Below are 16307 nucleotides of genomic sequence, written 5' to 3'. Positions count from 1 at the left end.
TTACTAGAGAATTAATACGTGGACTTGTTGGAGGATTGACAAAGCAGAAATAGGACACGAAGGGAACCAGGAACAACCGCTGCAGGAAGCAATTACTACCAATAAGGGCTGGAGGAACGAAAGGGGCCAGTTTGGGATCACTAGAACCTGGCGACTCAGAGGAGAAGACCCACAAGACTGGCGCTCTGACCTCTGTGGAGGGGCTGCTGCCCGGCTGCCACAGGCTCATCAGGAGCTCAGAGGAAGGGTCCCAGGAAGTTGGGGCTCCTACCTCGAGAAGAGGAGCTGCCGGGCTGATGCTGGTACCTCTGAAGGTGTGGGATAATTCGGGTTCTGGAAGGGGCAAAAGAAGTTGAAGCCAGGGAGATAAGGAAGAGCCAGAGAAATGGAAAGAAAGTTTTTTTTTTTTCATTTTCCACTCTCCATCCTCCTCCTTGTGTCTCCAGTTGGTCCAACCTTACTGGAATGGATTCTGAAAATATCGTTTGCAGAATTGCGGCCCCCGCATAACAGAACAGAATATATAGAAGGGTTACTTTGGAACCAAAAGACATTAAATAGGCAAATAATACATCTAGGGGCAATATTTGACCTAGACTGTTATGGAGGGAACACTTCACATATAATCCCCCAAAGAGGGACTAACATGCTATCTAAACAATGCAAATACCAAGAGTGTCACCTAATAAATTATATGTGTCACTTTCCCTTAACTAATTTTCTAGTATCTGTAAAGTTGGAATTCTAGAGGCACCAAAAGGAGGTATAATTGCTTTATCTCCATTCTACTGTGGCCCTTTATCTAGGCAGTGCTTTTAGGAAGATTTAATAAAAAAGACTCATGTGATAGTTATCTGCAACTAATGCTAAGTGAATTCTCTCTTCTGCAAATTACTTTTTCCTTGTATTACCATATAATTCTCGGTATTTCTATATGGCTACATTTTAACAAGCGCAACTTAGAACAGAAACTTTCAGTATCTGGTAAGCAACAATAAATTAATATTCTTGACATGTATCTTAAAATTAATAAAATGTCATCTAATCAATTATGATTAGCCAAAAGACACTAACATTCTACTTTTTCATTGTGGTTCCATGAATTCACATGGTTAGCTTAAACTCTTCCCAGCCTTTGAAAATGCATGTGGATTCTGGTTTCCAGTATTATAGCATACCCTTCTTTGAGAGAGGCTTCCAACATTCAATTTAATTCAACATATGCCTATCAATCACCTACTGTGGGTGTCGCACTGTACTTGGAGGGATACAAACATGAACAAAACAAAGTCCATGCTCTCAGTGGGCGCACAGTCTAATTTGAGATGGTCATAGGCAAAAGAGCTCTAACACCGGGCAGACTGGCAACATGGTGGAGAGAGATTGGTTCCAGATGGAGGATCTGTTAAAGTTTTTGTGTAGGGGCGCCTGGGTGGCTCAGTTGGTTAAGTGTTTGACTTTGGCTCAGATCATGATCTCGTGGTTCGTGAGTTTGAGCCCCACATCTGGCTCTCTGCTGTCAGCGCAGAGCCTGTTTCAGATCCTCGTGTTCTCTCTCTCTCTCTCTTTCTCCCTCTCTTTGTCAAAAAATAAATCGGCATTTAAGACTTTTTGTATAATGTGGCATTTGACCTGGGTCTTAAAGATGTTTCCAATTTTCTTTTTGAGACAAGTTGAAGATTATTTGCTAATGCCATCTTATTAGTCTTCATATTTATCAAGCATACTGTAGTTCCCATTATTTTAAAAGTTAAATCTTATCTTCCCAACTTGAAACTGTGTGTGTGTGTGTGTGTGTGTGTGTGTTAGATTTACACATACACACTCTCCTTTATCAAACTCTCTACTTGATCTTAAGATAGTAATGGTAGGAATCACTAGAACACAGAAAACGAAGACTTTTTTCTTTTAATTTTTTTTTTCAACGTTTATTTATTCTTGGGACAGAGAGAGACAGAGCATGAATGGGGGAGGGGCAGAGAGAGAGGGAGACACAGAATCGGAAACAGGCTCCAGGCTCTGAGCCATCAGCCCAGAGCCCGATGCGGGGCTCGAACTCACAGACCGCGAGATCGTGACCTGGCTGAAGTCGGACGCTTAACCGACTGCGCCACCCAGGCGCCCCAAGACTTTTTTTTTTAATTGTTGCCTTTTCTACACTTTTCCATATATAATTCTCCAAAATGCAAATACAGTAAAACCTTGGATTGTGAGTAACTTGTTCTGTAGGTGTTCTGCAAGACAGGCAAACATTTCTAACACATTTTAAATTGATAAACGAGCGATGTCTTGCCATACAAAATAATATGGGACGCCTTATGTCACGTGATCACAACTGAGCCAATGGGTCTCTCTCTGTCTCGCTGCGGGATTGTGGGTGATCATCTCCCGTGTCGGATGCTAGGTCTCAGGCCATGGTGTTTGTAGAAATCAGTGATTTTTCAGAATATTGGAAGGTGCCCACAACAGCCATTAGTGTATTTTTGTGACTTCAAAGCACCTATGGACAGTCCTTTGCTTTTCCATACAAGAGTAAGCTTAGGAATGCTTGGCTTCATTCTAGGTCAGCCTGCCTGCAGATATAGGTCCTTTCCTCTGCTGCCTTATTGCCAGTTACATTAAGTACAGAATATGACAGAGTTTATTAATAATTTACTGTAGTCAACATCCGTGCAAGTGTATAAAATGGCCCCCATGCAGAAAAAGATTCCATTGAGCCAATAGATAGCAGTGATTCCATTAGTTATAGTGAAAGGTACCCTACACAATAACCCTCCTCTCTCTTGTCTCCCTCACACCAGCCATGAAGGTTTTCAAAAGTAAGTGCAGGTTAATTTTTTTTCTTTATATTTTGTATTTTATTTATTATTTTGTATTGTATTACAGTACTGTATCGTTTTTATATGAATATCTTTGGGTTGTGGAACAAATCATCTGGGCTTCCATTATTTTTTATGGGGAAACTCACTTTGATATGCTTTGGATTACAAGCATGTTTCCAGAACGAATTATGCTTGCAAACCAAGGTTTTACGGTACTTTAAAATAATATCACACTTCATACTTGCTTTCATTAAGGCTTACTTACCATACTATATTCCAATTATTGGTATTTCTATCTTCACCTCTAGAATTAACGCCTGAGAACAAGGACTGTACATTAACTCAACTTTGCATCTACAGTATGTTATAGGAAACAGTTACTCGATAAGTAATCAACTAATCTCCATTACTGTCATTCCATCATTATCATTGAGTACAAACAGCGACAAAGAATCTTTTTCCCATCCATTTATACCTGACTTGTGGGATTTTTGTTTGAAAGACCAGTGTTCCCAATTAGATTCACATGATGTACCTATTTTTATAATTTCTGAACATCATTCTTCAGACTAAGTTAGGGACATGGAATAGCAGTGACTGACCAATGCACTAAAGCCCATTTCTAAGTGCCAGAAATGGCATTTTTATTCAACAAATTTTAGTTAGGTACCTGCTATGTACCAGAAAGCATATTTTTAGACTATTTCTGTCACACTTAGGCAAAATGAACCTGTGGCACTCATGGTAGACCAAAGATAAGAGTGACGTAGATTATAAAACAAAGGAATGGAATATAGAACCGTCCAGTTAGCAGCGTGGCTCTACGTCTGCCCTGCCCATAAGGACAGAATTTCAAGATACTTAAGTAGTCCACAAAATCTTTTTTCTTTCTTTCTTTCTTTCTTTCTCTTTCTTTCTTTCTTTCTTTCTTTCTTTCTTTCTTTCTTTCTTTCTTTCTTTCCTTTCCTTTCTTTTTCTTCTTCTTCTTCTTCTTCTTCTTTTTTTTTTTGACTGAGAAAATAACTTTATTTCTTTCGGGGTGTGGGGCAGATGTCAAGTTTCAAAACTTCTGGAACTTCTTCTTGGTCCCAGTGGCCTTCGTGACTTTGAGCACGTTGAAGCGCACAGTCGTGCTCAGGGGTGGGCACTCGCCCACTGTGACGATGTTGCTGATCTGGACATCCTGAAGCAGGGGGACAGGTGCATGGACATGTTCTTGTGGCGTTTCTCAAAGTGATTGTACTTTCTGATGTAGTGGAGACAGTTTCAGGGGGTGACAGTGGTCCTATGCATCTTCGTCCTGGTCACCACACCAGACAGAATCTACCCTCAGATGGACACATTACCAGGAAAGGGGCATTTCTTGTCAATATAGGTGACCTCGATGGCCTCCTTGGGTATCTTGAAGCCCAGACCAGTTTCTGTAGTATCATGGGAGATTCTCCTTGCCAGGTCCTCCAAGCAGGACCCTTTTCTTATTTTGAAAGACGGTTGGTGACTTTCGGTAGGCAGGCACAGTCTGAACGACCACCATCTCCTCGGCCGCCTGAAGAAAAGGTAATCCACAAAATCTTAACTTTTCTGCCACTTGTTGTGCTAATGTTTCTACTGGGTCCTGCTAGCGGCCGCAGAGGCACTGGAAAGAGCACCCCCTCCCTCATCACTCTGAGGTCCTTTGGTGTCCTTTTTTTCCCCCAGGAGTTCGAATCCTTCAAGGGCACAGATATTTCTGCTTTCTCTTTTTAATTTGTTTTTTTATGTTTATTTATTTCTGAGACAGAGACAGAGCACGAGTGGGGGAGGGGCATAGAGAGACAGGGAGACAGAGAATCAGAAGCAGGCTCCAGGCTCTGAGTAAGCTGTCAGCACAGAGCCCGACGCGGGGCTCAAACTCACAAACCATTCATGGCCTGAGCCGAAGTCGGTCGCTCAACTGACTGAGCCACCCAGGTGCCCCTTAAATTTTTTTTAATGTTTATTTATTTTTGAGAGACAGAGCATGAGCAGGGGAGGGGCAGAGAGAGAGGGAGACACAGAATCCGAAGCAGGCTCTGAGCTGTCAGCACAGAGCCCGACGTGGGGCTCAAACTCACAAACCACAAAATCATGATCTGAGCTGAAGTCGGACGCTTAACCGACTGAGCCACCCAGGCGTCCCATCTGCTTTCTCCTTTCTGCTCCATATCAGAACCTGAGAAAGGGTAACCAGTTGCTCAGGATCACACAGTTATTTACAAGGAGATGGGATTTGAGCTCAGACCTCTTGATGCCCAGGTGAGTGTTCTTTCCAACATATGAGGTGATCTTGTATTAATACGTCATTTATAGCCTAATGGCCCTCCTTTTTCAGATATTTGCATTTTCTCAAGAATCACAACTTAAGTAAAATAGTAACATGGAGCTTTATATTAGATAGGACATTAAGGGAGTCATAGAGCTCTTTTGAGGTTCCTAAAAGTATATCCTATAGCTGCCTACATAACACCCTAATGTCACCCAGGAAGTAACTCACAGCTTGCATTTTATTGAGACAAAGGAGAAAGATAACATGATTGGCACCTGCCATGTGCCAGACATGGTGTTACACATTTTACCTCGGGGACCTCAGTTCATCTTTAAAACAAGTCTGTTAGGTAGCTATGACTATCCCTATTTATAAACAGGGTGGGGGAGTAGAGTATATATTTCTTATGCCTTGTGGCTGTCTTTGAAAACTTTTCCTATGCTGGAATAATTTCCTTCACTAGGAATCTGGACTCTCGGAGGCAGAAACTCAGACTCCCTTTCCCAGCATCTTAGCAGCCGGGGTACAGATGCTCCCAGCCAGACTCACACAAGTCTCAGTTGGAAAGAGAGCAGCATGAAGCAGCGGTGCTGTCCCGAATCCCCTTTCTGGCTTGGATGGAAGAGAGGAGTCTGGTCTTCAGTAGCCTGAATGATGGAGAGTCTTGTGTGTAGTGTCCCACCACCTGTAGCACCGCCAGCAGCAGCCCCGGGGTCTAGCTACGCAGCCCCGAGCCCTAACTATCTGACTTTCCTGGAGATGCTACAAACTATTTAATATCTCTTAATCAATCCCTTTCTGCTTAAACTAGCTGAAGCGGCTTCTATGGTTGGCAACTAAGATCCCAGTCCACAAATCAAAACCACAGTGAGATGCCACCCCACACCCACTAGAATGACTACCATCAAGAAAATAAAAAAAAAGAAAGTAACGAATGTTAGTGAGGATGTGGAGAAATTGGAACCCTTGTGTACTGTTGGTGAGAATGTAAAATGGGGCAGCTGCTGTGGCAAACAGTATGGTAGTTCCTCAAAAAATTAAAAATAGAACTACCCTATGATCCAGCAATCCCACTTCTGGGTATACCCACAAGATTGAAGTCAGGGTCTCAAAGAGATATCTGTGCATCTGTATCAATAGCAGCATTGCTCACAATTGCTAAAATATGAAAGGTACCTAGAGTAGTGAAAACCATAGAGACAGGAAGTAGAATGACAATCGCCAGGGGCTGGGGTGGGGGGAAGGGGAAGTTATTGTACCCTGGGTACAGTTTCCATTTTACAAGATGAAAAGAGCTCTAAGCTGGTGGTAATGGTGGCAGAACAACAGGAAAGCACTCAGTTCCACTCAACTGTCCACTGAACATGATAAAGACAGTAAATTTTATGTTATGTGCCTCTCAGCACAATTTAAAAACAAAGAAAAGACTGATGGCGCCAAACACTTGCAGAGACGTAGAGCACCTGGGACTCTTGCATTTTGCTGGAGAGCGTGCAGAATGGCACAGCCATTTTGAAAAGCCATATGGCAGTGCCTTAGGAGGTTAAACAGACATTTGCTGTGCAGTCCAACCATGTCGTCTCTGGGTATTTATTTACCCACCTATGCCCACAGAACTTATTCCCAAGCAGGGGTCAGAGAGGGGGATGAAGGGCAATATGAGGGATGCTATGGTGATAGAACTGTTCTGTAGGTTGGGGCACCTGGGTGGCTCGGTCGGTTAAGCGTCCGACTTCGGCTCAGGTCATGATCTCACGGTCCGTGAGTTCGAGCCCCGCGTCGGGCTCTGTGCTGACAGCTCAGAGCCTGGAGCCCATTTCAGATTCTGTGTCTCCCTCTCTCTGCCCCTCCCCTGTTCATACTCTCTCTCTCTGTCTCAAAAATAAAATAAAACATTAAAAAAAATTAAAAAAAAAAAAAGAACTGTTCTGTAGGTTGACTTCATCAACGTGCATATCCCGCTGTGATGCTGAACCATAATTTGGCAAGATGTTACCACTGGGGGAAACTGGGGAGACAGTTTACAGAATCTCTACAGCTGCATGGGAATCAGCAATTACCTCAAAAAATTTAATTAAAAAAAAGAAACTGGAAGAAGAAAAAAAAGTCCCAGACTAATACAAGAAGTAATTTTCCTGGTTTCACACAGCCAAAAAAAAAAGGGTAGAACCCAGGTTTGAACCCGGGTCTGATTGGCCCTCCATCATACCCTGCCTCCTTCCTTGGAGACCTTCCATCCAGCGGCAGCGCCTTGTGGTGGAAACAGGGCTGCTCTCCCAGTGAGAAGCACTGGCTTCCCGAGAAGAACCCTGCAAGTGTTGCTTAGGCCTCTGAGTGACTAAAAGGATATTCTTCCTTGACTGGTAGGTGTTGAATGAATCTATAAATTTACATGTGCTCTCAGTGAGGTATGGAATATGTTTTATTTAAGATTTACTCTTTGTGGGTTTTTTTTAATGTTTATTTTTGAGAGAGAGAGAGAGCACAAGTGGGGTAGGGGCAGAGAGAGAAAGGGACAGAGGATCCCAAACGGTCTCTGGGCTGACAGCAGTGCCTGATGCGGGGCTGGAACTCACGAACTGTGAGATCATGACCTGAGCCAAAGTTGGACGCTTAACCGACTGAGCCACCCAGGTGCTCCTGGAATACATTTTAGTAGTAAATGAAATTCCCACCTGAACAGAAAATAGTGTGTAGATTATTATTAGCATGGTGATAATAACAGTAAAGGCTAATATGGATATATCATGCCTGTAACCCCCATAACAACTTGGAAGGTAGCTAATTCCTGTGTTGCAGATGACACATATGAAGCATAATGAGGTCAAGGAACTTGCCTGACTCCTGACAGACGGCTCACAGCAGAACTAGAATGGATCCCAGGCTGTCTGGCTCCAGAGTTCACGCTCTTTGTAGGAAAATCAGGTCAGATGATACTGTAGGAAAATAAAGATGTTGCTGTGTGAGGTGCAGGGGGAAATATTTAAATGTGTATTTTTTATAAGGACCTGCATGTGGATTTGTTTTCAATGCCTCCAGGACCTCACTGCTAATACTTGATGAGCCGTTCCTGTGAAAGCTGCTCACAATGATAGGATTTCCTCCTGTGGTCGTAACTATGACCTTCGCTCAATCCTTGGCATGTATGCAGCTTCAAGAGGATCTTATGAAACTGTTTAGATCTGTTGGATCAACAGACGCCTGAGAATTCAATGGTTGACATGGGAAATGTATCTAGGGTGCCAGTAGTTTCTGTTTGTTTGTACAAAAAGTTATTTAGAAACCAGTGAATAAGCATCACAGAGTCTCTGTAAGGAGGGAAAGTTGAGAGGACTTAAACTATTAACTCCATTCGAGAAAGGGGTGCATTTTTATAACAATCTATATGAAAAGAAATCTCACGATAAGGAAAAAGTATTTTTAAAGTGCAAATAATTCACACTCTCTGTCCTCTCTTTCCTCCTCCCCCACCTTATCACACACATGAATATTTCTATTTCTTTTTTTTTTTTTAACATTTATTTATTTTTGGGACAGAGAGAGACAGAGCATGAATGGGGGAGGGGCAGAGAGAGAGGGAGACACAGAATCGGAAACAGGCTCCAGGCTCTGAGCCATCAGCCCAGAGCCTGACGCGGGGCTCGAACTCCCGGACCGCGAGATCGTGACCTGGCTGAAGTCGGACGCTTAACCGACTGCGCCACCCAGGCGCCCCTGAATATTTCTATTTCGATACTGGGTTTTTTCAAAGCAGATTTCTATTTCTTTAGCCACATAATTAGAGTCACCTAGGGGAGCCTGGGTGGCTCAGTCGGTTAAGCGTTCGACTTAGGCTTCGGTCATGATCTCGCAGTTCGTGAGTTCGAGCCCTGCATCAGGCCCCTGTGCTGACAGCTCAGAGTCTGGAGCCTGCTTCAGATTCTGTGTCTCCCTCTCTCTGCCCCTCCCCTACTCATGCTCCATCTCTCACTCTCTCTCTCTTTCTCTCAAAAATAAATAAACATTAAAATATATTTTTTTAGATAATAGAGTTACCTAATTTGAAGCAGCGTTGTGGCATGGCAGGTGGAAAGAATACAAATCAGAATACAAACCAGAATTTTGGCCTGTTTGCTGCCTAAAACAATTTTTTTTTTTTTTTTGACTTTGAATGGGTCCTTTACCTTTTCTCTGTGTCTTCAAATTTCTTCAAATACCCTTGGGAAGTAGTAACACCTTGGATTGTGAGTAACTTGTTCTGTGAGTGTTTCGCAAGACGAACAAACATTTCTAATAAATTTTAACTTGATAAAAATGAGCGATGTCTTGCAATACGAGTAGTACCTGACGCCAAACATCACATGATCACAACTGAGCCAATGGTTTTTGAAATTCCCTTTGATATACATGTGCTTTGGATCACAAGCATGTTTCTGGAATGAATTATGCTCACAAACCAAGGTTCTACTGAAAAGCCCTCCATGTTCTCCTCTCTAGTTTCCTTCTTGCTGTAAGTGGACTTGGAAAGGAAATCATTTCATGGGCACGTACAGAAAATAGTTCATAACCACCACTTAGGGACACTTATGTTTCAGGCTCAGTAACCACATGATCTCCAATCTTTATAATAATCCTACGTGGTTGGACATATTAACTAGTTGGAATTAATGGCCCCATTTTATAAAAGGAGAAGCTGAGGGTGGAGAGACAGGAGCGCTGGCTACCCACGCTGACACGGTGCATCAACAGCAGGGAAGGAAACAGGAGAAGCTGAACCTGAGAGTGAGCAGAGCCGGGTGCTGGTTTCAGCTGGCGCCTTGAGTCTCTGGTCATCTTTGAGCAAGTCTCACCCCCTTTCTGAGCCTCTGGTGCCCAGCGTGGTGGCAGGCACATGCCAGCACTCAGGGAAAGCCTGCTTTCCAAACAGCTGTTTGTGTGTAACAGCTTTAAGCTGAAGTTCAGAAAGTCACTAATGTTCTTTCCTATTTCTTCAGTCTCATAAATTTACCTTTGGGAATGTACCTTTTTCCCCTAGAACATACGATTCAAAATCATAAAACAGAAACGTACATAGATTGCCTTATTTAAGATAAGTATGGTTAGCAATCCATTGTCCAAGGTGGCAAAGAGATGTACACCCTGAGGTTTTGACACTTTCCTGAAGACGGATCATGGATCATCGGATACAGTGACTCACCCACTAGTAGCCCAGGGTCAGCCACATAAACCTCCCAAGGTTTTAGTGTTAATGTTGCTGAGCTCTTGTGGCATGTAGGTTCAAGGGCGAAGGTACTGGGTGGTGGTTTTAAAATCTGGAAAGGCAAAAAGGTGTTGAGTTTGTTAAAGGGAGATTCAGAAACAAAGAAAGCCCTTAGAAGAGGAGGTGCTTTAAAAGGATGGTTTGCCAAATGGGAAATGCAAGAAGTACTTAAAGGGAAAACACCCAGACAAAATGACTAAGGTTATGTTAATAGGGATGAAAATACTCAATTTTACTGTTGGCTAGGCCCACAGAGAAAGTCAAGGACGATAGGCCCTTATTTTATTTACATTTATTTTCCAGTATTTTGGAATTGATTCACCAGTCTCCAGATAAAGGGAAAAGTTACTTACACGTCTGGCTTTGTAACATTTAGCAGTGATTTGTCAGGATGAACTTGGGTGACACCTGGCTTCTCTTTAGGTTGTTCACAGGGTGTTCTTAGTTGCCACAGTTACGTGTTAGCATCTCCAGAGCATGGGCTTTGGAAATAGGTGGGGCTGAGTTTGAAACCTGCCTTTCTTTAGCCCTGGATACCTGGATGGCCTTGTCTACTTTGACCAACCTCCCAGATCCCCAGCTTCTTCTTTTATAAAATGGGGCAGTTAATAATTCCAACCAGTTAATATATCCAACCATGTAGGAATGTTATAAAGATTAGAGATCATGTGGTTATTGAACCTGAAACATAAGTGTCCCTGAATGGTAGTCATTAACCATTTTCTGAATGTGCCATGAAATGATTTCCTTTCCAAATCCACCTAAAGCAGGGAAAGTAAAGTCAAGGATTTCCTCGAGCAGCTGTACTGTGTCATTGGAAGATCACTGTGACTCAACTCCCTTTCCTTAAGGAAATATAATTGGAAAACTAACAAGCAGAGAAACTTCCAGCATCGCCCTGTGTTCAGCACTCAGATGAGGTGTCAGCACTCTGCCCTGACCTTGGGGAGGTTAATTCTCCAAAGTGTCAGAGCCGCACACAGATGAAGTTTCTGGGCTACTGTGAGAAGGAAGCATAATGACAAGACTCATCTTCCAGGCAGCTGACAAAAAAAAAAAAAAAAAAAAAGGAGAGCACTACACTGTGTGTGGGAAGTACAGTGGATCAACTCCCAGGGTCCTATACCCTCATTCCAAAATCCTGACAGCCACCCCCGAACATTCGGTGATATTAGCAAAAACAGTTAGGAGTAAAGGTTCTGGACTCACTGCCTACAATCCCATGCCTGCTTCACAACTCACTAGCTTTGTGCCCCCAGACAAATCACCCATTCTTTTTTTGTTTTTTATGATTCATTTTATATTTGAGAGAGAAAGAGAGAGACAGAGCGTGAGCAGAGGAGGGGCAAAGAGACAGAGACAGAATCCTAAGTAGGCTCCAGGCTCCAAGCTCCAAGCTCCGAGCGCAGAGCCTGACGCCGAGCTTGAACTCAGGAACCGTGAGATCATGACCTGAGCCAAAGTCGGACGCTCAACACACTGAGCCACCCGGGTGCCCCTCACTTACCCATTCTAAAGCTCACCTTCCTCATCCGAAACCTCATCTGAAATTATCTAGTGATAATGTGGATACCCATCTCCCAGGGTTGTTGTGGGGCTCACACAGAAAATACTCCAAGCACAATGCCTGTCACGAGGTTCACACTAGTTAACTGGCTGTTGTTATTGTTTAGGCAACAGTAACTATCTTGCACAAGATCAAACACTAGTAAGAAGGTAGAAATCCTGGTCTTCCGACTCCAAATCCCAGGCTCTTTGTCTTACCGTGTGTTTCCTTACTGAATGCTTATTGCTTCCTTAAGTGATTAAAATACCACAGCACTGTTTATGTAATACAGGGACATTGACGTATTCTAATTATGCAGAGTTACAAATAAAAGATCACTGTAAGTAGAAAATGATAATGTTCTTTCGCTGTTCTTTGCTCTCGCTTGAGAAAAAGAGCCCACATATCAGACCATTTCTCAGCTTCCCAAGAACTATATTTCCCAGGAGCTGTAATTCTCTTACATCAAAACCAATTTCAGTCCTGCCAACTGAAAGCACTGCCTGTGATTTGACAGTAGAGAGGCCACAGTATCCTCTCTGTTTGGTGCTAAATGGTGACATCAACTGTCTGTCTCCTTTTCAAAGCTGTCCTCTACTATTTTGCTCCAACTTCCTCCAAACAAAACAACTGGTCCAGCTGCCAGTCACGCTGACTTTCTGGTCCACTGCCTACTTAGGCATAAATAAATAGTGCACTTGCTCCCTACTTTAACTACCACCGGGCTTGGTACAATTCCAGGCCCCTTGGGTACTGAACCTTGTAGAGTCCATAAAGTTAATTTTCCAGACTAACTGTAGCCTGGTATGAACTTCAGACAAGGCAGCTCTGGAGCAACTCGCACTGACTTTCTCATATCACTTAAAAATCTTTTTTTTTAACCGTCAAAAAAGAAACATTCACCAACATAGACCATATGCTGGGCCATAAAACAAATCTTAACACATTTCGGAGAATTTAAATCATACAAAGAGAGTTCTCTGAAAATGGTGGAGTTGAGCTAGAAAACAGTAATAAAAAGATTATCTAGAAAATCTGCAACTAGTTTGAAATTAAACAACACACCTCAAATAACCCATGGGTCAGATAGGAAATCACAAAAAAAACTGGAAAATACTTTGAGCTGAATGAAAATGAAAACACAACATATAAATATTTCTGGGGTGTATTTAAAGTAGTGCTTTGAGAAAAATGTATGGCAGCAAAGGATTATATTATAAAGAAGAAATACATAATGATCTAGGGGCACCTGCACGGCTCAGTCAGTTAAGCGTCTGACTCTTGATTTTCAGCTCAGGTCACGATCTCATGGCTTGTGACATAGAGCCCATACTGGGCTCTGTGATGAGTGTGGAGGCTGCTTGGGATTTCTCTCTCCCTCTCTCTCTGCCTCTTCCCTGCTAGTGCATGATCTCTCTCTCTCTCTCTCTCTCAAAATAAATAAACATAAAAAATAAAAATAAAATTAGTGACCTCTAGGTGTCCATCTTAAAAAACTAGAAAAGGCAGCTAAAAGCAAAGCAAGCAGAAAAAAGAGGTGAAATCATTGCAATGAAAAAGAGAAAAAAATAGAAAATAAATTAAATCAAAAGCTGTTTCTTTTAAAAGATGAATAAAATCAATAAGACTTAGTCACACTGATCAAGAAAAAGGAGAAAAAAACAATTACTAATATCAAGAATGACATAGGGAACACCACTATGTGTACTATAGATATTAAAATGTAATAATGTAATAGTATTATGTATGAACAACATTAAAAAGATAATAGTGTAATATTAGTATATATGAACAACTTTATGGCCATAAATTCAAATATCTAGACAAAATAGACAAATTCCTTGAAGACACAAACTACCAAAATTCACTCAAGAAGAAACAGATATCCTGAATAGCCCTATACTTTATTGAAGAAATAGAATTTATGATTTAAAACATTTCAACAAGGAAAACTCCATACTCAGGTGGCTCTACTGAAAAATCACAACAGACATTTAAGAAGTAAATAATACAATTCAATGTAAGCTTCTCCAGAAAACAGAGGAGAAGGAAACACTTCCCACTCAGTTTATGAGATTAGTATTACCCTGGCTCCAAAGCTAGACAAAGACATTATAGGAAAACTACAGATCAATATCTCTCAGATATATTAATGCAAAAACCCTCAATAAAATATGACTAATTGACTCCAGCATGTATCAAAATGATGGAACATCATGCAAGTTGGGTTTATTCCAGGAATGCAAGGTTGGTTTAACATTTTTAAATCTATGAATGTAATTCACTATATCGACAAACTAAATAAGAAAAATCATGTGCTCATCTCAATAGATGTAGAAAAGTATTTGGCAAATTCAACATCCATTCAATATATTTTTAAAAATTCTCAGTAAAAGGAGATTACAGAAAACATTCTCGATCTAATAAAGGGCTTCTGTGTTAAATTTATATTGCAGCATAACAACCCCAAAACATAAATATTAAACCTTTGTTATCTCATGGTTCCTGGAGATTAGGGATCCAGATATGACTAGCTAAATGCCTCTGATTCAAGGTCGCTCATAAGATTGAAATTTCGTTGTCACTTGGAGCTACAGTCTCATATGAGGGCTCACTGGAGCGGGAGCTCACTCACATGGTTGTTGGCAAGATTCAGTGCCTCACAGAATATGAAACTGAGTGCCTAATTTCTTGGCTGTTTGCCTCTTCAGAACCTTGCTATAGGGCAGCTCACAACACGGCATCTTGATTCCATCAGGGAAAGTGAGCAAGAGAGTTCCCAAGGCAGAAATCTGTCTCTTTGTAAACTAATCTTGGAAGTGATATTCCATTACTTATGCCTTATTTTATTCCTTAGAAGAAGGTTATTAGGTCAGGCCTACACTGAAGGGAAGGGGAACACATAAGGGCATGAATACCAGGAGGCAGGGCTCATTAAGGGCCATCTTGGAGGCTGCCTGCCACAGCATCTACAAAGTGATCTAACTAACATCCTACCTAATGGTACAAGACTGAATGCTTTCCTCCTAAGATCAGTAATAAAAATGGCTGCTCTCACTGTTCCTATTTAATGCACCTACCAAGTGCAATAAGTCAAGAAAAAGAAATAAAATGTATGCCAGTTAGGAAGCACTAAACCTGTCCCTATTTGCAGATGACAGGACTGTCTACTTAGAAAACCCCAAGGAATTTACAAAAAGCTAGAACTTATAAGTGAGAAAACATCCAGAGAGTAAAAAGTGCATGGAAAAACTATTCAACATTAGTCATTAGGGAAAAGCAAATTAAAACCACAAGAGACAATTACCTACCTATTAGAATGGATAAAAATCAAAAGAACTGACTGCCAAGTGCTGGCAAAGATGCAGAGTAATTGAAGATTGTTGGCAGGAATGTGAAATGGAATGGTCACTTTGGAAAACATTTTGGCAATTACTTACAATAACATATACTTATCCGATGACCTAATAGTAGTCCTAGTATTTTCCCAAGAGAAAGAAAAACGTATGTTCACACAAAAGACCATGCATGAATGTTTATAATGGCCTAAAAACTAGAAACAACTAAAATGTTCTTCAACTGGGATAAAGTGTGGTTTATCTATACAATGGAATACTACTCAATAATGAAAAAAAAATGAACTAGTGATAAATGTGACAACATGGATCAATCTCAAATGCATTATGTTAAATAAAGGAAGCTTAGTTAGCCTCAAAAGCTTACATAATGTAAAAATCCATTTATATGACAATCTGGAAAACACAAAACTATAGAGACAGGAAATGCATCAGTGGTTGCCATCTGCAAACAGTTTCTAGGAGGTTCACAGACCACCTCTAGCTCATCCCTGGCCCCTATCTATATGTGACTTCAGCCAAGGCAGCCCTAATTCCTCTCCTCCCAGCTTCAGCTCCTTCCTGAACCCTATCCAGATTTACTTTTAATGGCACGCTGCTTGGTGTGGAATTGGTCCCTGTTTCATAGATAGTATGACACTTTCCTCTCCTCAGATATCACTTCCCCAGCAAACAGCCATCTCAGTGCTGGGCATATGGAATGGGAGAGATGATAAAGTACTGGGGCAGTCTGCCTAGTAGCAAATTATTTCATGAATTCCCCAGGTCCATTAACTTCCCACTATTGTGCTTAGACCTGGGTGAGTAGGACTCAGTTGGGACAAGGATGGGAATAAATAACCTAAGACAGGGGCATCTGGCTGGCTCAGTCGGTACAGCATAAGACTCCTCATTTCAGGGTCATGAGTTTGAGCCCCACACTGGGTGTAGAGATCACTTAAGAAAAGTCAGAAAGGGAGGGGAGGAAAGAAAAAAGAAAGAGGAAGAAAGAAAGAAAGAAAGAAAGAAAGAGGAAGAAAGAAAGAAAGAAAGAAAGAAAGAAAGAAAGAAAGAAAGAAAG

General features: G+C 41.6%; 1 pseudogene; it reads right to left on the bottom strand.

Moving 5' to 3' along the window:
• Positions 1-3820: 3820 nt before the first annotated feature.
• On the bottom strand, positions 3821-12684 carry LOC121031745 (40S ribosomal protein S11-like; annotated as a pseudogene).
• Positions 12685-16307: the final 3623 nt, after the last annotated feature.

This window comes from Herpailurus yagouaroundi, unplaced genomic scaffold (genome assembly GCF_014898765.1).
Source record: "Herpailurus yagouaroundi ecotype Mexico unplaced genomic scaffold, PumYag 141, whole genome shotgun sequence".
Taxonomy (NCBI): domain Eukaryota; kingdom Metazoa; phylum Chordata; class Mammalia; order Carnivora; family Felidae; genus Herpailurus; species Herpailurus yagouaroundi.
This window is presented reverse-complemented; position numbering and strand designations above follow the sequence as displayed.